Here is a 24,848-nt window from a genome sequence, read left to right as displayed (position 1 = left end):
CGTCATATTAGCTGCGCGCGCATTCAGGTCACAGGTTTCAGCTGACTCTGCAAGAACTCTCTATGCATCCACCCACTTATGACACTTTTCTGTGACATTTCTAGTACACGCCTTCGTGCACACCCCTGTTCACGCCTTTTTGCTACGCACATGTGTTCTTATCATATACATTTCACTTGCCACGCCTACTGTATTCACTGCTATTGTGTCATTTTACTATATATGTCATGTACTGTTAATAAATCGTTGACATCTTTCTGCCATCATTGCATACCCGACCCCTTGTATTGATGGAATTGATTTCCATGACTCGAGTCATCTATGATTAAAGCCCGTATGACTCTGATGCCACGGACTCTGCCTCTCATTTGATTGAGCTATTTCTTCTTACCTGTCTGATATTATATGGCAAACTCGTATACGGTAAAATATTTACCACAATACTCAGTGTCATTTTACTATATATGTCATGTACTGTTAATAAATCGTTGACATCTTTCTGCCATCATTACATACCCGACCCCTTGTATTGATGGAATTGATTTCCATGACTCGAGTCATCTATGATTAAAGCCCGTATGACTCTGATGCCACGGACTCTGCCTCTCATTTGATTGAGCTATTTCTTCTTACCTGTCTGATATTATATGGCAAATTCGTATACGGTAAAATATTTACCACAACACTCAGTTCGCTCGGCACCCTCCACATTTTTGTAAGCTCTCCTCAGTCTTCCTGTGCCCATGTGTTGCATTGCTGGAGGTACATCTTCCATGACCCTTCGTAGACTGCTTGAAGAGTCCGGGTGTATATGGGGTCTTGCTCAGCAGATTTCTTGATGTCTTCAAGCGTCATCGCCTGAGGCATCCCGCAACAGAGATCATCTTTATGTACTGTTCCGACCACTTTGAGTAATCCGTTTCCTCCCTGGGGGCCGGCATCAAGGAGGGAAATCAGCGGGATTCTTCGCCCCAGGTCGATAGACTACCTCCATTTGGTAGGGTTGAAGTAGGATATTCCGAAATTCAGTCGTTTGTACCGACCCAACGCCAGGTGGGTATTGAAGGTTGTAACATAGCAGCTTTCTTCCGCTAAGGGCAGTTGGTGATACCCAGCATTCAGATTTATTTTTGAAAACCATCTTGATCAGTTGAAATCTGCTATTATATCGTCCATAGTGGGCGTTATGTGGCACTTGCTCTTGATTGCTCAGTTGGGTAGCCTCATGTCGATGCAGCGATGTATGGCACCCGGCTGTTTCGGCTTCTCCGCGATGACCATCGGGGACACCTATGGCGTAGGTCCAGAGACTCTTTCGATCACTTCTTGCCTTTTGAGTTTTTCAAGTTCTTTTCCCACCAGGGGCCTCAGGTGAAACAGGACTCGCCAAAGCTGTGGTGCCATCGGGGCGATAGTCTTTTCGATATGCAGCTTGGTAGGATCGCACTAGATGTGTCCGAGTCCTTGGAAGAGTTCTGGGAACTGGTCCAATATCTTGTTGACTCAATGCGCCTGGACACATCTGGCAAACAATACCAAACCAAGGTCTTGAAATGAAATGAAATGAAAAGGACCCTTATAAAGCGCAAATATTCAAAATCTGTAATTTGGACAGGCACTCCTTCCGAAGGTTGGTAAATAAGCCATTACAGTAGTCAGCTCTAGATAATACCAGAGACGCAACCACTAGCCCCTTCGCAGCTTGGCATTCCCCCCCACCGTGCTAAGCCTTTTTTGCCTATTTGGGGTAGTTCGCCCTTAGGCCCCTGTAACTTTTTGACCACATAGGGTATCCACGCCAAATTTACGTACTTCTTTTCCAACATCTTGGGGTTTCTAAAGGTATCCAGGGTTTGTTGATTCCCCTGGAGGGGACCCAGAAATTAGCCAAAATACAGCTACATTTTGTTTTTTAAACGGGAGGAAAGTGCTGCAGATGAAAGCGTCTGGGCTTTTTCCTGCAAATGGTATCAAACAACGTTTTGTGGGGCTGAAATCACTATTTTCCCAGCTTTTAGAGAATGACATACTTTTGTCAGAAAACCCACATTTTTTAAACAGTTTTGCCATTTTTCTGGGACATAGCCTATTTTTTCTATTTTTTCTGCTTTCAACCCCTTCCAGTTAATGGTAGAAATGGCTATGAAAGCAATAATGGATCCTAGAAAGCTATACATTTCAGAAAAGTAGACAAGATTCTGCATTCAGCAAGGGGTCATTTGTGTAGATCCTTTAAGGTTTCTTTATAGAAATTAACAGTTAAATATAGGAAAAATTGAAAATTAGTTGAAAAAAACTTCATTTTGTGTCAACGTTTTCACCTATAACTTCTTCTAATTATGACAGCTCTTTGAAAGTAATATATCATTACATACGCTGGACTTGACTGGTTGTGGAGATAAATAGGATTTGTGCGTTCACCAAGAACCCGACTAACCGAGAGCCAAAAACTGAGCAGCAACTTGCAAGTTTTTTATTCTGGGAAAATGTATACATGGAAAAATCGGTATGAAAGACACCTATGTATTTCTGAAATGGGAACAAAATATAGAGTTTATAAACAGTAGATATTTGCACATTTCCGAAATTGGCAATCCTCATACTAGCATGAGAATTAACAGTCATTTTTCAAAATGACTTCTTTTTTACACATTGTCTTTCATTTGGAAGGCAGAAATGCATCAAAAGTCAATAGGTAATAACAGTTGCTCTACAAATCTGAATTACCCTAAGTCTCCCAATAAAAATGGTACCTCACTTGTGTGGGTAGGTATAGTGCCCACGACAGGAAACGGCTCAAAACAGAACATGAACACACCACATTTTCACAATGAAAAATTACACTTTTTTTGCAAAGTGTCTAGCTGTAGTTTTCGAACCCTAGCTGTGCAGGCACCTAGGGAAAGCTAGCAAGCTTATACATTTTTTTAAACTAGACACCCATGGGAATCCAGAATGGGGTGACTTGACTGTCTCTCACCAGGTTATGTTACCCAGAATCCCTTGCAAACCTAAACAAATATCCCAAAAACGTATTTTCCTCATATTTCTGTGGTGGAAAGTTCTGGAATCTGCGTGGATCCACAAATTTCTACCCACCCCGCGTTTCCCAAAGTCTTCTGAGAAAAATTGTTCCTCACTTGTGTGGGGAGGCCTAGTGCCCGCGACAGGAAAACGGCGCAAAACGCAACGTGGACACACCTCAATTTCACAGTGAAAAATTACCCTTTTTTTGGATAAGTGCCTCGCTGTAGTTTTTTAAGCCTAGCTCTGCAGGCACCTAGGGAAACCTAGCAAACCTCTACATTTTTGAAAACTAAACACCCAGGGGAATCAGGAATGGGGTGACTTGACTGCCTCTCACCTGGTTTTGTTACCCAGAATCCCTTGCAAACCTACTAAAAAATTGTCCCAAAAAACACTTTCCTATAATTTCTGTGGTGGAAAGTTCTGGAATCTGTGTGGATCCACAAAGTTCCACCCACCCCGTGTTCCCCAAAGTCTTCTGAGAAAAATGGTACCTTACTTGTGTGGGTAGGCCTAGTGCTCGCGACAGGATAAGGCGCAAATGTAACGTGGACACACCACAATTTCACAGTGAAAAATTACCCTTTTTTGGCAAAGTGCCTATCTGCGGTTTTTTAACCCTAGCTCTGCCGGCACCTAAGGAAACCTAGCAAACCTATACCTTTTTTATAACTAGACACCCCGGGGGATTCCAGGTAGGTATAGCTTGCATGGATCCCCTAATGTTTCCTTACCCAGAATCCCCTGCAAACCTCAAATTTAGCTGAAAAAGTCACTTTTTCACAAATTTTTGAATGGAAAAGTTGTGGCATCATCGGGCTGAATAAAATTTCCTACCACCCAGCATTCCCCCAGGTCTCCCAATAAAAATGGTGCCTCACTCGTGTGGGAGACCCAAGTACCCGTGACAGGCAAGGGCCCAAAACATATTTTGGCGACATCAAAATTGCCTAGCACCAAACAACCTGGTTTTGTCAGGGGGATCACCTGGGTTTTTCGCCCTGTGCTTGGCGACCATCTAGGGAATACTATCAAAACCACACATTTCTGTAAACTAGACACCCGGGGAATTCCAGGGAGGTATGGCTTGCGTGGATCGCCAAACGTTTCCTTACCCAGAATCCCATGAAACCTCAAATTTAGCTGAAAAAGTCACTTTATTCAACCTTAATTTTTGGCCCCGTGCTTGGCGGCCATCTAGGGAAACCTACCAAACCCACACATTTCTGAAAATTATACTCTCAGGGGATTCCAGGGAGGTATGACTTGCGTGGATCCCCCAATGTTTCTTTACCCAGAATCCCCTGCAAACCTCAAATGTAGCTGAAAAAAAATCACTTTTTCACACATTTTTGTGTGGGAAAGTTGTGGCATCACCGGGCTCACACAAATTTCCTACCACCCAGCATTCCCCCGGGTCTCCCGATAAAAATGGTGCCTAAATCGTGTGGGAGGCTCAAGCACCCGCGACAGGCAAGGATCCAAAACGTATAGAGGCAACATCAAAATTGCCTATCTCAAAACGACCTGGTTTTGCAAGGGGGGGGTCACCTGGGTTTTGGCCCAGTGCTTTGCGGCCATCTAGGGAAACCTACCAAACCCACACATTTCTGAAAACTAGACTACTTGGGAATTCCAGGGAGGTATGGCTTGTGTGGATATCCCAACGTTTCCTTACCCAGAATCCCCTGCAATCCTCAAATTTAGCTGTAAAAAATCTTTTTTTCATACATTTTTGTGTGGGAAAGTTGTGGCATCACCAGATGGACACAAATTTTCTATCACCCAGCATTCCCCAGGATCACCCGATACAAATGGTGCCTCACTCGTGTGGGAGGCCCAAGTACCCGCGACAGGCAAGGGTCCAAAACATATTGTGGCGACATCAAAATTGCCTATCACCAAACCTGGTTTTGCACGGGGTCACCTGGATTTTTGGCCTTGTGCTTGGCGGCCATCTAAGGACACCTCCTAAACCTAAACATTTTGGAAAACTAGACATCCGGGGGATTCAAAGACGGCATGGCTTGCATGGATCACCAAACTTTTCCGTACCCAGAATCCCCTGCAAGCCTCACTTTTTTCACACATTTTTGTGTGGTAAAGTTGTGGCATCCTGGGCTGACACAAATTTCATACCACCCAGCATTTCCCTGGGTCTCCCGATAAAAATGGTGCCTCACTCGTGTGGGAGGCCCAAGTACTCACGACAGGCAAGGGTCCAAAACGCATTGAGGCAACATCAAAATTGCCTATATCAAAACAGCCTGGTTTTGCATGGGGGGGGGGGTTACCTGGGTTTTTGGCCCCGTGCTCAGCGGCCATCCAGGGAAACTTATCTAATTCACACATTTCTGAAAACTAGACTCCAGCGGAATACCAAGGAGGTATGAACTGCGTGGATCCCCCAAGGTTTCCTTACTCAGAATCCCCCTGCAAACCTCAAATGTAGATGACAAAATTCACTGTTTTAATAACTTTTTGTGTGTGAAAGTTGTGGCATTACTGGGCTGACACAAATTTCCTATCACCCAGCATTCCCCAGGGTAACCTGATAAAAATGGTGCCTCACTCGTGTGGGAGGCCCAAGTACCGGCGACAGGCAAGGGTCCAAAAAGCATTGAGGCTACATCAAAATTGCCTATCACAAAACAACCTGGTTTTGCAAGGGCGGGTCACCTGGGATTTTGGCCCCGTGACCGGTGGCCATCTAGGGAAACCTACCAAACCCACACATTTCTGAAAACTAGACTCCCGGGGAATTCCAGGGAGGTATGTCTTGCGTGGATTGCCCAACGTTTCCTTACCCAGAATCCACTGCAAACCTCAAATTTAGCTGAACAAAAATCACTTTTTTCAGACATTTTTGTGTGGGAAAGTTAAGGCATCACCAGGCTGACACAAATTTCCTATGACCCAGTGTTCCACAGGGTCACCTGATACAAATGGTGCCTCACTCGTTTGGGAGGCCCAAGTAACCACGACAGGCAAGGGCCCAGAACGTATTGCGGCAACATCAAAATTGCCTATTGCCAAGCAACCTGGTTTTGCAAGGGGGGTCACCTGGGTTTTGGCCCCGTGCTCGGCAGCCATCTAGGGAAACCTACCAAACCCACACATTTCTGAAAACTAGACTCCTAGGGGATTCCATGGAGGTATAGCTTGCACACATTTTTGTGTGGGAAAGTTGAGGCATCATCGGGCTGACACAAAGTTCCTATCACCCAGCGTTCCCTAGGGTCACCCGATAAAAATGGTGCCTCACTCGTGTGGGAGGCCCAAGTACCCACGACAGGCATAGTATTGGGATACTTGGAGAAAAGCGAAGGGGTGGGAAATCTGTTGTTTCTGCAGCATGAACATTTTGACATAATATTGCAAGGAAAATAAGACAGACATTTTGAGGTTTGCAGGACATTGTGGGTAAGATAACTTGTTGGGATCCACAAGAGAGAAATCACCATGTACTCCCATGGGTGTTAAGTTTATGACAATATCTACAGTTGGTAGGTTATTCTTAGATGGAATGTACAGATTGGCAGAGAGACTAAAAAGACAAATATTTCTGCAGAGCCATCTATTCCTCAAGCACACACACATACTGGTTGGATTTGGCACAAGGGCGAGTGATGGTTCAGTATATACAATTATATTAACAAGAGATTTTACAATAATGAAATGCACTGTCAATAATTGAAAGGACAAAAACTGAATCAGTGACTTGCAGCTCGTGAGCTGTAAAGCCATGTCAAGGCCCCAACTGCTTCACAGGCCATTCACACAAATTTGATACACAAGACCATTCAAACCAACACGTTACAACATTCACAAAAAGGGACAAGGTACACCCTGCATGAGAAAGACAGAAAAGACCAATATTTTTGCACAACCACCTATTCTTCAAGCACAGAGAAATATTGGTTGGATTTGGCATGAGGGTGAGTGGTGTTTCAGTATATACAGTTGTTTTAACCAGAGAAACAAGAAAACAATTTTTTTCTGCAAGGCGCTGGACAGTGCCAAAAACAGACCCAAGGAGCTCTATAGCATCATCAGACAACAAACCTCCAAGCCTGTGTCCTCTTCTGTACAGGTGTCCAAAGAACGATGTGATAACTTCGCCAACTTCTTCAATGATAAGATCACTAAAATCGATCTCTCACTGGACGTCAGCTACACTTTCACTTTCACTTTCACCCCATGAAGAGCATCGCGGCTGGGTCGCTTGATCTCTCTCCTGGTTCCTCTCCCAAATTCCTGGCTTAGCTTCCATTCCATTTAAGAAACTGGGTTAGTCACATTGATCTCCACCTCCAAACCCTCAGCTCATGCCCTAGACCCCATTCTTCCCCTACTGACCAAAAAACTGATGCACGCCTTAGCTCCCTGAAAAACAGAGTGGTTCCAGACTGCCTTAAAATGGTCAAGTCACCCCCCCCCCTGTTGAAAAAACGTGGCCTAGATGGGACACATTTGAACAATTTTAGACCTGGGCCGAACCTCCCCCTTCTTTCAAAAAATCTAGAAAGATGCGTACTACATCAACTAACCCAGCACATGGACATCAGCAACCTCCTGGACACCCACCAATCTGGTTTCAGAAAAGGATGTAGCACAGAAACCGCGATTCTCAACATCATAGACGATATCCATGAATCACTAGACTCTGACGGTGCAGAGCGGGAATATTGTTGTAAAAATATCGACTAACCTTAATATTGCCGCAGAAATATCTACAAGAAGAAATATCGATGTCAAAAATATAGTTTGACCAGAATATCGACAGACAGGTAAGTAATATCATTAACATTAATATAGTTGTAATAAATATCGTTTACAAAAACATAGTTTACAAAAATATCGCTTTTTAAATAATTATAAGTAATTTAGTGTTTTTAATGAGTATTGGTTGTCAAAGTAGTATTTTTTGTAGTATTTTATTAGTTAATAACGTATTTTATGTTGAATTTAGTGTTAATAGTTTCGTAGCGGGTTGTGGGTTTATAGGGAAGTAGGGTGGGAAGTAATTTTAATATAATAAAATAATTGAATAATTAATGTGTTAAATGAATATAAATAGTGTAATAAATAATAGTTAATTATTGTCAATTAGTTAATTGATTAATAATTATGTAAATTAATTATGTTAATTGTTTAATTAATTTTAGGTGTGTAGTGGAATTTTTAAGTGAAAATTTAGTGAATTAATTACATTTTAATTGAATAATTATTTAATTAATGATTAATTTAAAAAAATAAAGATTTGTTAATTTTTAAACGAGTAAATACATTTAGTAATTTTTACCCCTACACTATCCAACACTTTCCCTACTGTTGCACCCTCTGGAGTGGGAATAATAATTTTTACCCATACGCTATCCAGCGCTTTCCCTACTGTTGCACCCTCTGGAGTGGGAATAGTAATTTTTTACCCCTACGCTATCCAACGCTTTCCCTACTGTTGCACCCTCTGGAGTGGGAATAGTAATTTTTACCCCTACACTATCCAACGCTTTCCCTACTGTTGCACCCTCTGGAGTGGGAATAGTAATTTTTACCCCTACGCTATCCAATGCTTTCCCTACTGTTGCACCCTCTGGAGTGGGAATAGTAATTTTTACCCCTACGCTATCCAACGCTTTCCCTACTGTTGCACCCTCTGGAGTGGGAATAGTAATGTTTACCCCTACGCTATCCAACGCTTTCCCTACTGTTGCACCCTCTGGAGTGGGAATAGTAATTTTTACTCCTACGCTATCCAACGCTGTCCCTACTGTTGCACCCTCTGGAGTGGGAATAGTAATTTTTACCCCTACGCTATCCAACGCTTTCCCTACTGTTGCACCCTCTGGAGTGGGAATAGTAATTTTTACCCCTTCGCTATCAAATGTTTTAACTAATAATATATTTTATATTTTAATTATATGTATGCATTATTGTTGGTATATAAAGTAATGTGTTAAATATATGTATATGTACACATTTATTAAGTTTATAATGAAAAAGTGTAGTTAATTTGTTTTAAATAATAAAAAAATAAAAGTAATGTGATGTATTTTGTTAATAGTACTTATATTTTTTTATTATTTAATGTAATTTTAATTAATTTAAAAAGTCGATATTTTTTGCATCTATATTTATTACAACGATATTTTTGAGTAGATATTTATGTACTTACCTGTTTAGGTATAGGGTGTTGATATTTTTGTAAACGATATTTTTACAACTATATTTTTGTAAACTATATTTTAGTAATCGATATTTCAACACCCTACCGACTCTGACCAATGCTGCCTCCTCATTCTCCTTGACCTCTCGGCAGCATTTGATACTGTAGATCACAAACTCCTCATAATGGCTCTCTAAGAAAGAGCTGGTCTTGGCGAGGTAGTCCTCAAATGGTTCTCCTCCTTTCTACATAATCGCACACAAAAAATAAAAATAAAAAACTTCACTTTCGACCTCCAACAAGTCAACAAGGGCTTCCCTCAAGGCTCGGTGCTATCACCGCAACTCTTTAAAATCTACATGGAACCTCTCTCCAACCTTCTCAGAAAAGCCAACATCCACTTCCATCTCTACGCTGATGATACTCAGATCTATCAGGAAACTACTTCTCTCAAAGACATACAAAGACTAAATGATATACTGAAAGATGTCCAACACTAGTTGGCAAGCAACCACCTGAAACTAAATCCTGATAAGACTTAGACACTCCTCATCTCGAATACGGAAGATAACCCCCAAATATCGACAGACAGGTAAGTAATATCATTAACATTAATATAGTTGTAATAAATATCGTTTACAAAAACATAGTTTACAAAAATATCGCTTTTTAAATAATTATAAGTAATTTAGTGTTTTTAATGAGTATTGGTTGTCAAAGTAGTATTTTTTGTAGTATTTTATTAGTTAATAACGTATTTTATGTTGAATTTAGTGTTAATAGTTTCGTAGCGGGTTGTGGGTTTATAGGGAAGTAGGGTGGGAAGTAATTTTAATATAATAAAATAATTGATTAATTAATGTGTTAAATGAATATAAATAGTGTAATAAATAATAGTTAATTATTGTCAATTAGTTAATTGATTAATAATTATGTAAATTAATTATGTTAATTGTTTAATTAATTTTAGGTGTGTAGTGGAATTTTTAAGTGAAAATTTTGTGAATTAATTACATTTTAATTGAATAATTATTTAATTAATGATTAATTAAAAAAAATAAAGATTTGTTAATTTTTAAACGAGTAAATACATTTAGTAATTTTTACCCCTACACTATCCAACACTTTCCCTACTGTTGCACCCTCTGGAGTGGGAATAATAATTTTTACCCATACGCTATCCAGCGCTTTCCCTACTGTTGCACCCTCTGGAGTGGGAATAGTAATTTTTTACCCCTACGCTATCCAACGCTTTCCCTACTGTTGCACCCTCTGGAGTGGGAATAGTAATTTTTACCCCTACACTATCCAACGCTTTCCCTACTGTTGCACCCTCTGGAGTGGGAATAGTAATTTTTACCCCTACGCTATCCAATGCTTTCCCTACTGTTGCACCCTCTGGAGTGGGAATAGTAATTTTTACCCCTACGCTATCCAACGCTTTCCCTACTGTTGCACCCTCTGGAGTGGGAATAGTAATGTTTACCCCTACGCTATCCAACGCTTTCCCTACTGTTGCACCCTCTGGAGTGGGAATAGTCATTTTTACTCCTACGCTATCCAACGCTTTCCCTACTGTTGCACCCTCTGGAGTGGGAATAGTAATTTTTACCCCTACGCTATCCAATGCTTTCCCTACTGTTGCACCCTTTGGAGTGGGAATAGTAATTTTTACCCCTACGCTATCCAACGCTTTCCCTACTGTTTCACCCTCTGGAGTGGGAATAGTAATTTTTACCCCTACGCTATCCAACGCTTTCCCTACTGTTGCACCCTCTGGAGTGGGAATAGTAATTTTTACCCCTACGCTATCCAACGCTTTCCCTACTGTTGCACCCTCTGGAGTGGGAATAGTAATTTTTACCCCTTCGCTATCAAATGTTTTAACTAATAATATATTTTATATTTTAATTATATGTATGCATTATTGTTGGTATATAAAGTAATGTGTTAAATATATGTATATGTACACATTTATTAAGTTTATAATGAAAAAGTGTAGTTAATTTGTTTTAAATAATAAAAAAATAAAAGTAATGTGATGTATTTTGTTAATAGTACTTATATTTACTTATTATTTAATGTAATTTTAATTAATTTAAAAAGTCTATATTTTTTGCATCTATATTTATTACAACGATATTTTTGAGTAGATATTTATGTACTTACCTGTTTAGGTATAGGGTGTTGATATTTTTGTAAACGATATTTTTACAACTATATTTTTGTAAACTATATTTTAGTAATCGATATTTCAACACCCTACCGACTCTGACCAATGCTGCCTCCTCATTCTCCTTGACCTCTCGGCAGCATTTGATACTGTAGATCACAAACTCCTCATAATGGCTCTCTAAGAAAGAGCTGGTCTTGGCGAGGTAGTCCTCAAATGGTTCTCCTCCTTTCTACATAATCGCACACAAAAAATAAAAATAAAAAACTTCACTTTCGACCTCCAACAAGTCAACAAGGGCTTCCCTCAAGGCTCGGTGCTATCACCGCAACTCTTTAAAATCTACATGGAACCTCTCTCCAACCTTCTCAGAAAAGCCAACATCCACTTCCATCTCTACGCTGATGATACTCAGATCTATCAGGAAACTACTTCTCTCAAAGACATACAAAGACTAAATGATATACTGAAAGATGTCCAACACTAGTTGGCAAGCAACCACCTGAAACTAAATCCTGATAAGACTTAGACACTCCTCATCTCGAATACGGAAGATAACCCCCAAATTGCCGAATGGTTAAAGGCCATCGATGCACTCAACGGGAATCTCACTCTAGCAGACTGTAAAATCTTTAGGCATCACTCTAGACCCAAAACTGAACATGATGAGACACATTAAGAATTTGGCCAAAAGGGCTTTCCTTAACCTCAGACTACTGAACAAAATAAAACCCTACATTCCGTCCATGATCTCAAAAAGGCCACCCAATCTCTGGTACTGTCAAGACTGGACTATGGGAACGCAGTCCTCTCAGGAATTCCAAGATCACACCTGGCTTCCATCAAAACAACGATGCATACGGCCGGCGGCCGCCAGACTGATCAGCCGGTATCAAGAAATTCTACCATATCTCCCGTGCACTCAAAGAACTTAAGTGGCTTCCAGTCGAAATGCGGATTAGCTTCAGAACAGCGTGCCTCACCCATAAGGCCTTCACATCGGCAAACCTGAGTACTTGGCAAAAAAACTCATAAAAGCCGGCCAGACCAGGAACCTGAGAAGTTCAAACTCCATCCTACTCATCCCACCAAAAACTAGAAGAAAAAAAACTGTGGACCGATCTTTCACTGGAAGCGCTCCCAAAATGTGGAACTCCATTCCCCCTCACATCAGAACCATTCCCTCCTTTGTAGAATTCAAAAGCCAACTCAAAACCCTGTGCCTCAACCGCTCCCTAGGGAATGGATAGCTCGGGGCAGCTAGAGGACATCGAGCTATGCTCCAGCTCTAAGACTCCGAAGCACCGTGAAGGCAAAAAACTGTCCTGTACTACAATGTGTTGCTCTTTATTTTTGCGTTCTTATGTTGATATGTCGCTCTTCTATGTTGTATCTGATGATTATCTGTTATGTACCTATTGTAAAGCGATCCAATACCCCTGGGTCTGGCCAGCGCTACAGAAAACATCTTAAATTAAATACAATAATTGAAAGGATGAGAAACTGAACCAATGACTCCCAGCTTGTGAGCAGTAAAGTCACTACAAGGCACCAACCGTTTCACAGGCCATTCATACACCTTTCATACGTGTGAGACATACAAAACCATTCACACCTCCAGCCGCAGGCCCAGCACATTACAACTTTCACACCTGCAGACAGCGCCATTCAAGTGCCCATCACTTTCACACACCCACATTCCTGACACAGCAACCACACCAGCTCACAGATTGCATGGAGTGGCGTTTAGCTAGCAGTGTGTGTAGTGACCAGCAGCAAGTCACTACTCACACACCGCCAGCCAAGCACTCGTCCATGCACACCACCACCAGCCAAGCACCAGTCCAAGCACACATCTTGCCAATCGCCAGTCCACGCACACCACCAGCCAAGCGCCAATCCACGCACACCGCCGGCCAAGCGCCAGCCCACTCACTACCAGCCAAGCACCATTCCAAGCACACTGCCAGCCAAGTGCCAGTCCACACACACCACCAGGCAAGCACCAGTCCACACACAACACCAGCCAAGCGCCCATCCACGCAAACTGCCAGCCAAGCGCCAGTCCACTTATCGCCAGCCAAGCATCAGTCCACAAACACTGCCAGCCCACGCACACTGCCAGCCAAGCACCAGCGCAAGCATACCGCCAGCAAAGCACCAGCCCATGCATACCGCCAGCCAAGCACCAGCCCACGCACAGCGCCAGCCAAACACCAGCCCACGCACACTGCCAGCCAAGCACCAGTCTGAGCACACTGCCAACCAAGCGCCAGTCCACGCATACTGCCAGCCAAGCACCAGCCTACTCACACCGCTAGCCAAGCGCCAGTCCGCACACACCGCCAGCCAAGCGCAAGTCCACGCACACCGCAAGCCAAGCGTCTGTCCACTCATACTGCCAGCCAAGTGTCAGACCACGCACACCACCAGCCAGGCGCCAGTCCATCCACACTTCCAGCCAAGCGCCAGCCCACGTACACCACCAGCCAAGCGCCAGTCCACACACACAGTCAGCCAAGTGCCAGTTGACACACACAGTCAGCCAAGCATCAGTCTACACACACAGTCAGCCAACCGCCAGTCCACGCACACCGTCATCATTTTATTTTTAACAAGAATAAAAACACAAACAAATGGCAACCAGATACAAAACTATAACTACAAAAACAACAGCAGTAACTGAAGATATCATTTTAATGCCAACAGTGAAACCGAACAACAACTATATAAAACCATACTGACCAGACAGTACACTATTAGACTCACGGTTGCTCCCAAAAACTCTTTCTAGTGTGATACAATCTGAAACATGTGGGCACACACAGCCCATGATTAGAAGGACAGTCTGCACAGTGCATACAACTCTCCTTCCGCATACCTCTTCACAAACAGACTCTACATCTCTTACAGGGATTGTTTTTTTGAGGCGCAGGAGGAATTAAATCAGGAAAGTGGAGCTCTTTCAATCTAGCCACATCCTCCACCACTCCAACTCTAGGAACCTTTGCCTGTTCCACAATAAACAAGGCTGCCTATCACAGACTCCTGAAACTGAACAAAAGTAATCTTTGACGCAGGAGAACACTCCTTAAACACAACAAAAGCATTAAAAGTTGCTAAATTGAAGAGATGGATGGCCAACTTCTTATACCAAATGTAAGCCTTACGAAGAGCAATGTAAGGTTCCAACCTTTGATCTACTCTATCAACACTACCCATGTGCTTATTGTAGTCTACAATGCACACAGGTTTGCACATTTCAGCAACCTGACTCCAAACAGTCACAGGTGAAGTACTCTCATCATTGATTGTAGTCAGCATGTACGCATCCATCCGGTCCACAAAGTTAACAGCTAGCAGTTCCTCACTACTCAAGGCACTGCACTGCCCCCTCTGAAGCTGTTTGCAAACAATCTCTTTTGGGTAACCTTTACGGTTAGAGGAGATTGTGCCACAAGCAAAAGTGTCCACTTTGAACAATTCCTTAAACAATTGCACAGCAGTGTAGAAGTTATCAATGTACAAATGGTGACCTCTGTTAAACAGTCATCTAGCAAGTTACCACACAATTTTCTCAGAAACTCCTAAAGTGGACAGACAACCAGGAGGGTCAATAGTGGAATCCTTACCAGTGTATACCCGGAAATTATAGACATATCCTGTCCTACTCTCAGGCAACATATACATCTTAATTTCTTAACATGCCCTCTTGCTAGAAATGATGGGCCCGATTCACAGAACTAATTTAAGACAAAATTCTATACTTACTACTTTTGGTATTCACAAAATGCACTTACTACTTTTGATATTCACAGAATGCACTTACTACTGTTGGTATTCACAGAAGGATTTACGACTACTAACTTTACATCCGCACTCGGGCTGGAGATTCCGGCCTGGAGGCAGAGCTTCCGGCCCGGAGGCTGAGCTTCCGACCCAGAGGCAGAGCTTCCGGCCCAGAGGTGGGACTTCCGGCCCGGAGGTGGGATTTCCGGCCCGGAGGTGGAGATTTTGGCCATGGCTAAATCTCTGCCACTGGCCGGAATCTCCGCCTCCGGGTCAGAAGCTCCGCCTCCGGGCCGGAATCTCCACCCGAGTGCGGACGTAAAGTTAGTAGTTGTAAATCCATTCTGTGAATACCAAAAGTAGTAAGTGCATTCTATGAACACCGAAAGTAGTAAGTGCATTCTGTGAATACCAAAAGTAGTAAGTTTCGGATTTTGACTTAAGTTAATTCTGTGAATCGGGCCCGTATTACCTAAAAACCAAATGGCCGTTGAACAGGACCAAAGACTCATCAACAGCTATTTCTTTCCCTGGAGTATAGATCTCTGAAAATCGATCTACAAAGTGATCAAGAACAGTCCGAATCTAGAGCTGGCCTAAGTCTGGCACTGTGGTCCCTCAAAAACTGTTCAGCATAAAATGAGATTGCTCAACTATCTCAGCCAAAATACATCATCCATAAACAACTGAAAAAACTGCATAGGCAAAAAAAAATCACAATTCACTCTACACCCTGCATTACTACTAAAGGCATTCAACACAGGATGCACCATGTTTGGATCAACCCAGAGTCCATCACTACCAATGGAAAGCCTTACCGCCCCAAGCTGCAATCCAGATGCCTCTTGCACCATCTGCACATCAGTGCCCTCTCCTAAAACAGGCAGTTCTTTCACACTGAGAAGAGCTTCATCATCCGATGATTCCATGTGGAGAGAAAACTCACTGTCTCAATCATCCCCTCCCTCCTCTCCCTCAGACTCACTGTCATTCTCATAATCATGGTGAGAGGAAGATTCAAAAGCATACCAACCACCTACTGAGCAGTAATTCTACAGCTAGCCATAATCCTTACTAATAAGGGTAACTTGTCAAACAAGTCAACAACAACAAACACTTTGTAAATTAAGTAATAAACAACATTTGTCTTTATCACAAAGCCTATATACTCCAAAAACTATGCCACTTACTTGCCAGAAGCAGCTATACTCACCACCACCTACTCTGCACAGACACAGGAAGGATCAACAATATCCCACTAAAAATTAAACAGAAAAGAAAATTATACATAAGACAATACAAAACACATTGCAAAGAATTTCATGCTCAAAACACTAACTAAATATGCTGCCATTATGACACCACTTACTAATAAATTCATTCATGCATGACAATAATACTCATTTAGAGTAAACACAACAAAAATGTTTTTCTTACCAAATAAATGCAACTACGCAAAACTGCAGAACAACCACTGCCGACACCGCAAACAAGAATCAAAAGCTTGACACTTGAAGAAAAAGGAGAAAAAAACATTACAATCACATATGCAAATAATGCACCAGTCCACACACAGTCGACCAGCCATGCTAAGGGGTAGGTGGGCCTAAGATATAAATACATGTTCACCTCCATAAAAGGGAAAGAAACCTTGCCAAAGAGGCCACACCCCAACACCAAAATTAAAAAAACCTGTCTAGTGGCATCTGTCCCCTTGGGCGCAGATGGGCCTAAAAACATACGCCAAACTCCAGAAGAGACTCCAGAGGATCCAGAAAGCCTCAGCACAACTCATCCTGGACATCCCCCGTCGCAGCCACATCTCCGGACACCTGAGAGACCTGCACTGGCTCCCGGTCAACAAGAGAATCACTTTCCGACTCCTCACCCACGCACACAAAGCCCTACACAACCAAGGCCCAGGATACCTCAACAGCCGCCTCAACTTCTACGCTCCCAAACGCCAGCTTCAATCGACCGGCCACGCCCTCACCGCCGTCCCCCGCATCTGAAGAGCCACCACAGGGGGACGGCCCTTCTCCTACCTCGCCGCCAAGAAATTGAACTCCCTCCTGACCCACCTCCGCCTGACCCAGGACCACCTCGCCTTCAGGAAGCAACTCAAGACCTGGCTGTTCGAGCAGTAGCGGACCCCCCTCCCCTAGCGCCTTGAGACCCTCTGGGTGAGTAGTGCGCTATATAAATGCTTTGATTGATTGATTGATTGACTGCTGATCTGCCACCCAAAGAGGGCAGAAATGGTTACAATCATACTCCCTTAAAGGGGAGCGACCCTTGTCCAAGGGGCCACTCCCCACAAATTAATCCCTGGTGGTCTAGTGGGGGCCACTAAACAAAATGGCAAGATCTGCCCCCCTAGGGGGGAGCAGACAGCCAAAACATATTGCACCCAAAGGGGAGCGACCCTTGCCCAAGGGGCCACTCCCCACAATTTAATCCCTGGTGGTCTAATGGGGCCAATAAAATAAAAATGGCGAGTTCTGCCCCACTAGGGGGGTGCAGACAGCCAAACATATTGCCCCCAAAGGGGAGTGTCCCTTGCCCATGGGGCCATTCCCCACAAATGAATCCCTGGTGGTCTAGTTGGCCGATTTTTAAAAAACCTGGCAACAAACATTGCCTCCAAAGGGGAGTGACCCTTGACCAAGGGGTCACTCCCTACAAATAAATCCCTGGTAGTCTAGTGTGGGCCCTATTTTTAAAATATATGGTGTGATCTGCCTCCCAAGGGGGCAGACAGCCAAATACATTGCCCTCGAAGGGGAGCGACCCGTGCCCAAGGGGCCACTCCCAATAAATAAATATGTGCCAGTTTGTTTTTTTTAAAGGTGCAATCGGCCCCCAGAGGGGCAGACACTGCCAAAAAAACATTGTTCCCAAAAGGGGAGCAACCCTTGCCTAAGGGGCCGCTCCCCCACACACATTGCATCAATTATATAAAATAAAAATTCCCTGGCGTCCAGTGGGCATTCCTGCTGCATGATCGCATGATTGTGCAGCAGGAATGCTCAAAAGGGGCATCGGGGGAAAGGAAAACCCTTTCCTTTCCCCCGATGCCTCTTTTGTTTAAATCCCTCCCCCTCCCAGAGTCAAAACTCACCTCTTTAGTTCCCAATGCGCTGAAAGCAACTGGCTTCCAGCGCGTTGGGAAACCTCCAATTACATCAACGCGCCTTGCACGCTGCCGTCATTGATGACGTGGAGGTGGGGTGGAAGGAGGCAGGGGAAGGGCTTCTCCTGCCTTCCCTGGTGGGGGCACATAGGAGGGCGGCCCACGGGGGGAGCGCCAGTGCTTCCCCCATGGGTGGGTGCTAGAACGGCTGGGAGCTGTCCGACGCACACGCCCACCGTGACGTCGAGCGGCTCCCAGCTGTCCGACGCATGGAAGGGGCTAGCTTCCGTAACTCAACAGTAATAAATGGAAGAATCCTTCTCAGCAATTTTACTGTGAAAAAAAGTGAGGGATGTGACCTGATTGGCATGGCTTTCAAAAGAAAGCATAGAGTCAAACGTGACTCTCAAGTTTTTCACCTTATTTGTAGGGCCCAATTCTAACGGCCATAAGGTTGGGTAACAGAAATGAGTATGGCTGCCAAAAAGTAGAACTTCGGTCCTACTGGAATTCAGTTTCAAACAATTGGCAGCCATCCAATCCCCAACCTGATAAAGACAGGTGTGAAACTGTGCAACTGTGTCATCAGGGGAGCCTGTCACTGAGACTTCAATCTGGGTGTCATCGGCATAAGAAATAGCAGAGAAACCCAGAGACCTGATTAGCTTTGCCAGTGGTGCAACATAAATGTTAAAAAGGGTTGGGCTTAACGAAGCACCCTGTGGCACTCCTCATGGCAATGTAAAATTTGGTGACTTAAACTCACCAAGAGCCACAAATTGTTCCTGATCAGACAAAAATGATGTAAGTAAAGCAAACACTTTCTCTTTAATACCAATCCCCTTCAGTACTTCCAATTATTTTTGGTTGTTTACTGTATCCAATGCAGCAGAGAGGTCAAGCAGCACAAGTGCTGCATTGCATCCTGCATCAACGGTCTTCCTAATCAATTTGGACGCTGTAATCAGTGTCAATTAGGTACTATGATGCTTTCTAAAACTAAACTGGGTTGCATCCTGGAAAGCATGCTTCTCAATATATTCAGATATAGCACCATTCATGACTTTCTCTACCATTTTGGCAGGCAGAGGAAGTCTGGAAATTGGACGATAGTTGTTAGGATCGGCCCCCTTCAAATGTGGCTTCTTCAGCAGGGGGAGAACCAACGCCAGTTTCAAACTTGTGGGGAATATGCCCGTCGAGAACATTAGATTGAAAATAGGAGGCAGCTGTAGGGCGAATAATTCAGGCAAAAGATGTAAGATTTTAGGGGGACAAGGGTCCATTGGGGAACCGGATTTAGTGGACTGCAGAAGATTAATGACCTCCTCGGTAGTCGATGAAGGAAAGGACGACAGTTCCGGGGGATCACTGAAGTCTAGGGAGGCTGAGGAGATTTCATTGAATTCAATAGATGCAGCTATCTTCCCGGGGGATAATGAGGTTCCTTGAGCAGGAAGACTGGAAAAGCCACTGTAAACTGCCTTAACTTTATCTTGGAAAAATGTAGCCAATGCGTTACAAAATGTCTGGTTTTTAGGTGATTCTGTTACTTCGGAGCATTTGGCCAACTTTTTTACCATCAAAAAAAATTCCTTTGAGGAATGTTTTGCAGTTAAGCTGGCTGTGGTAAAGTGGTACAAAAGAGGGTGGTGATGGACGGAGCATCTAAACCAATCAAATACTCTCACCCAGTCAACAGATCTGGGTTTAATCCATCACCGTTCTTTAGCCCACTCTGCCACCCCAGTTCAGACATGGCCATATGCAAATCAGTCTGACCCTGTGCCTCATGGAAACAGTCCAGCCCGAACTGCCAAGCCATGCCTTCCCTGGACCGGAAACAAGCTTCCGAGGACCGGTTTCTGGCATTTCAGCCATCTTCAGCCCGGCTTGCTTGAATCCAGTGGCAAAGTGAGCAAGGGACTCACGTCTGAGCATACCCTGCCAACTTATGGCGAGCAAAGTGGTACAAAAGAGGGTGGTGATGGACGGAGCATCTGAACCAATCAAACACTCACACCCAGTCAACAGATCTGGGTTTAATCCATCACCGTTCTTTAGCCCACTCTGCCACCCCAGTTCAGACATGGCCATATGCAAATCAGTCTGACCCTGTGCCTCATGGGAGCAGTCCAGCCCAAACTGCCAAGCCATGCCTTCCCTGGACCGGAAACAAGCTTCCGAGGACCGGTTTCTGGCATTTCAGCCATCTTCAGCCCGGCTTGCTTGAATCCAGTGGCAAAGTGAGCAAGGGACTCACGTCTGAGCATACCCTGCCAACTTATGGCGAGCAAAGTGGTACAAAAGAGGGTGGTGATGGACGGAGCATCTGAACCAATCAAACACTCACACCCACTCAACAGATCTGGCTTTAATCCATCACCGTTCTTTAGCCCACTCTGCCACCCCAGTTCAGACATGGCCATATGCAAATCAGTCTGACCCTGTGCCTCATGGGAACAGTCCAGCCCGAACTGCCAAGCCATGTCTTCCCTGGACCGGAAACAAGCTTCCGAGGACCGGTTTCTGGCATTTCAGCCGTCTTCAGCCCGGCTTGCTTTAATCCAGTGGCAAAGTGAGCAAGAGACCCACGTCTGGGCATACCCTGCCAAACTCAATAGTGACTGGGGTTGGCTCACTTGACCACTGGATTCAAGATAGCCTGGCTGATGAGGATTAGGAATCTGAAATCGATTTTATTCCAAGGCTGTATATTTTTCCGTTGCTTATTTTGTGATTTATTTACCTGTAATTTTTGGAACAGAAGTGAAAGCATGACAGCATTATGGTCTGACCACACAAGCGGTAGTGATGGAAAACATTGTAAGGACTTATTTCTAGTGAACACCCCATCAAAGAAGTGTCCTCCAGAGTGAGTACTGCCAATCACCTTCTGAACGAGGCCAAGGCTGTTTGCAATATCAATAAATTGTACTGCATCTCTGTCTAGTAAGTCCTCAAGGTGTAAGTTAAATTCGCCCAAAAGTGGGAAGTCAGATGATTGGGATATTACATCCAGGGAGCTGCCTATATCCTTTAGGAACTCCGCCCGGGGGCCAGGGGGTCGATAACATAGCATCCCATTGAAGGTGTAGTGGTTAACTATTAAAATTTTAAACTGTGAGGATTCTTTGGTTAGCCCATTGTTTTGCGAGGTGAAAGGTATTTTCCATCCACTAGGGAATATTACGGCCAGCCCCCCCCCCTTTTGCCTACGTGGTCCTGTCTGCACATTGTATACCCAGAGGAAACCGCCATGGCTCAATCAGGGTCTGAGGAGGCCTCCCCCCATGTTTCGGTGACGATAGCAATGTCAACAGCTTGTGCCTCTATAAACAGAGCAAACTCAAAGTCATGCTTACAGAGGGAACGCGCATTCCTCGTCTCATCCACTTTGCATGGGGCTTGATTGGAGCTGAGTGTTGTCTGTGATAGCATAGAGGGCTGAAATGAGACACAGCATCCCTGGCACTGAAAACCTGTTACCAAAGCACATGAGCTAAAACCGGCTTTCTGACAACTACTCCTGCTCTTATTAAGAGCTTGGAGTGGTACCCCGGTGTATAAGATCTTAGAAGCAGCCTGGGGTTTAAAACCAACAGCATCTTTGGCCCTAGGCCCGGGCCAGGAGCGGACCTTCGCAGACGGGCTTGCCTTTGATGTGCCTGCTGCACGTGCCTGCTAAGTGGCTGCATTGCGGACGTACTTTTATCCCCCCTTCGGCTCTACAACTAGAGCAGTAACCTGCCCCTGAGTGCTTCTGAGCAGGCGGAAACACTAGAGGACAGGCAGAAGTACAGCAGTTAATGTTGTCCCCGTTCCCCGCACAGAGAGGTGCAAGTTTACTGGAACTGGTAGGATCGTTTTTTTTAGAAATATTCTAAAAGAGTACCAACAGTTGCTTGTTTAAAAACACATTCAATTCAAATTAAATATTCCCCCGAAAAAGGGACAATGCGCTTTTCTTAAAAATACGAGCAATTTAGTAAAATAATTTGTTGTGACTTCCTGGTCTTCTGAGCGTACCGGGACAGACACCTTTCCTCTCAGTGGCAGAGGGGTTTGGCTTCCATATGCGAATATCTTGGTCCGGGACGGGGGGATCGGTGGTCGAGGTTGGAGGCGCCGGTACTGCTAGAGGCCCATCGCGTTTACGGATGCCCCATGTGAATGATCGCTCTCACCTCTGATCCTGCGATTCTGACTATGCATGAAGGTTGTGGCTGTCGGTGGAGCTTGAGCTCTCTTGTTAACGAGATTAGGTATGTTTCTACTTCATCATCCTCCGCAGAAGAGTCTTTCGGTACCTGGTACCTTTGGCTGGTTCTTAGTGGTTCCTCCCTCTGAGCGGAGTCTGTTATGGACAGTTGTCGTACTGTTTGTGAGAGTGGCCTTTGTCCTAGGGTGTCTCTGCCTTGATTCCATCTTCTGCACACCGCTGCAAAGTGGTTGTGTAGTGTAGTTCCTATATTCCCAATAGGCTCTGTACATTGGAATAATATATCCTATAGATGTGATGTAGGACTTATGTCTGCTAGGTCTCTATCGAGTATATTAGACTTAATTGTGAATGCCAGCTAGCTCAGAGGTCACTAGAAACTTTCTCGAGTTCACAAGAAGGGATTTAGTTTCTGACAACTGCATAAACATGACAACTTTGTTTATCCAAGATAAAACTTATCTTCAGAGTCGTGGAAACAATAGATAGATATTTTACTCAGTCATTCCTGCATGCTTCATTTCACCAGAGGTGCAGAGAAATAGATAGACTGGCGTTTTTTAATAAAAGTATTTATTGAACAGTCTTCTTTCTCAAGCAGAAGAAATTAACTGCTACAATCTTAATACTGGTTGCAAAGTATAATGCGTACAGTAAATAGAGTAGGATAAAATAATACTATAAAAGCATTTTATGGCTCCTAGACCATAGATAAATGCATATATAAATACCAGAGGCTAAAAAGTACTCAAATGGTGCTTCTAAAACACGCCTACCCCGATGTACCTAACCTAAGTCTAGTACAAGGGAAGAAGTAAGTGAGGTGTAGAATAAATTTAGTATTCTTTGCCAAGAATCTATCCAAGATTTCTCTAAGGGTCTAATCAGCTCCGTACCTTGGTTTAGAATGAAGAAGGTCAGGCTCATTACTCGATTTCCCAACAACCCGCAAGGGTAGCTTGGAAACACTGGAGCTGGATTTCTCGGCAAGAGAAAAGACAGTGTCTCTCTCAGTGGGTCTGCTGGAGGGTTGGCTTCCTTCGGCACTTGCTGTAGCAGGATGTGTCAGGCAAGTAGATAGTCGAACTGCTCCAAACCACTGTGTGCTTGCTATGGCAAGTGTGGGCATATTTATACCTTGAAGGTGCTGAGTTTGACATAAAGGTGGACATAATAACGTCATCAAAGAGGCTCAGTTCTTTGAAAACTCCATGAGTTCTTGGACAAGTCAGTATTCGAGCAAAGGGAAGTCCCTAGCTGCTGAAGCCGAGTTTTCCGAGAAATCGTTGTGGATTTTCGGAACTAGTGGAAGTAGCCCTGCGCATTTGGACTGCATGAGCTATGTCTAAATATGGTTATGATTTCTATGCCTATATAAGGATATGGCGATTTATACCTATATAAGGGCTTGAATCGGGAAAATTACAGTAGGGTCCTAAAATGCAATACAACAGTTGGGACTCCCACAATTTGCACACATTTTGCCTTGCGCGGGGCAGTCCTTTGCCGCATGTGGTTCGTGCCCACAGTACCCACACCGCATCTTAGGCGTTTTGGGCCTTGTATTCTTGGGTTTATCACTCCGGGTCCTTGCTCGGAAAGCGTCTGCATACTCTGTTTGGACGGTCTCTGGTTTTTCTTGTGTTTTTTGAGGGCCTGGTCCATCTCATTTGCTCCTGCTGCGGAAAGATCGTGGGTCCTCGCTAATATAAGGATGTCCTCCTGTACAAATTTTGGTTGGCGCAAGATAAGGCCTCTTAGCGTCTTCTCGCAGCACCCTTGGATAATCTGAGCTCTTATTTCCTTTGGCAGATCATCCTCTGTACACATGCTGGCCAGTTTGCGCAGACAATCGTAAAACGCGTTGATTGACTCCTATTCCCGCTGGCGTGCTTGGCGCAGCTTGAATCGCTCGAAATCAGGATTAGGTTGGGGGTCGAAGTGTGCATCTAATTCCGCAACCACAGCATCGTAGTCCTTGGCAATGCCTAAATCGTTTGAATTATTTGAATATTTCATCTCCGGCATAGTGGAGAAGTAACAACCTTTTTACTGCCCTGTTGGGCTCTCATATGGCCACAAGGTAGTTATTCAGACGTTCGATCCATATCTTCCACCTCGGTGATGCTGTTGCCGGGTCTTCCAGTTCACTGAAAGGTGGCAGCACCCAGGTAAGTGCGTGTTGTATTGGAGCTCTTTGTTGGTCCTGTGTCTGGTTCTCATCAGCCATGCTCCCTGTAGCTGGTGTTAATTATTATTATTTTTTTTCTCTTGTCTTCCTTCTGTTCCTTTGTCTTTGTCTGTGCAGGTGTTCCTTCATCGTCCTTTACTGGTA

This window comes from Lissotriton vulgaris, chromosome 1_1, assembly GCF_964263255.1.
Source record: "Lissotriton vulgaris chromosome 1_1, aLisVul1.2, whole genome shotgun sequence".
Lineage (NCBI taxonomy): Eukaryota > Metazoa > Chordata > Amphibia > Caudata > Salamandridae > Lissotriton > Lissotriton vulgaris.
This window is presented reverse-complemented; position numbering follows the sequence as displayed.